Genomic DNA, 780 nt, shown 5'->3' on the forward strand with positions numbered 1-780 from the left:
GAACCTAAGAGAAGCTAAGGCACAACACTCTAGAGAGGACCTGACAGAATTTTTCGAAAAAGAAGAAGAGATGGCCGAACCCAACAACAATGGTGGAGATGCAAGGAAGATGCTTGGTGACTTTATTGCACCCTCTTCTGACTTTTGTGGAAGGAGCATCTCAATTCCTTCAATTGGAGAAAACAACTTTGAGCTTAAGCCTCAATTAGTTTCTCTGATGCAGCAGAATTGCAAGTTTCATGGACTTCCATTGGAAGATCCTCATCAGTTCTTAGCTGAATTCTTGCAAATCTGTGACACTGTTAAGACCAATGGGGTTAATCCTGAGGTCTACAAACTTATGCTTTTTCCCTTTGCTGTAAGAGACAGAGCTAGGACATGGTTGGACTCACAACCTAAAGATAGCCTGAACTCTTGGGAAAAGTTGGTCAATACTTTCTTGGCCAAATTCTTTCCACCTCAAAAGTTGAGCAAGCTTAGAGTGGAAGTCCAAACCTTCAGACAGAAGGAAGGTGAATCCCTCTATGAAGCTTGGGAAAGATACAAGCAATTGATCAGAAGGTGTCCTTCTGACATGTTTTCAGAATAGAGCATCATATGTATATTCTATGATGGTATGTCTGAATTGTCCAAGATGTTATTGGACCACTCTGCTGGAGGATCTCTTCATCTGAAGAAGATGCCTGCAGAAGCCCAGCAACTCATTAAAATGGTTGCAAATAACCAGTTCATGTACACTTCTGAAAGGAATCCTGAGAATAATGGGACAACTCAGAAGAA

At 41.4% G+C, this 780-nt stretch overlaps 1 non-coding gene across 1 annotated transcript; it reads right to left on the bottom strand.

Annotated features, from left to right (window-relative positions):
- Positions 1–472: 472 nt before the first annotated feature.
- On the bottom strand, positions 473–576 carry LOC112788202 (small nucleolar RNA R71). Its single transcript, XR_003195577.1, has one exon. It is a non-coding gene; the product is annotated as a small nucleolar RNA R71 (small nucleolar RNA).
- Positions 577–780: the final 204 nt, after the last annotated feature.

Source organism: Arachis hypogaea, chromosome 20, assembly GCF_003086295.3.
Source record: "Arachis hypogaea cultivar Tifrunner chromosome 20, arahy.Tifrunner.gnm2.J5K5, whole genome shotgun sequence".
Taxonomy (NCBI): domain Eukaryota; kingdom Viridiplantae; phylum Streptophyta; class Magnoliopsida; order Fabales; family Fabaceae; genus Arachis; species Arachis hypogaea.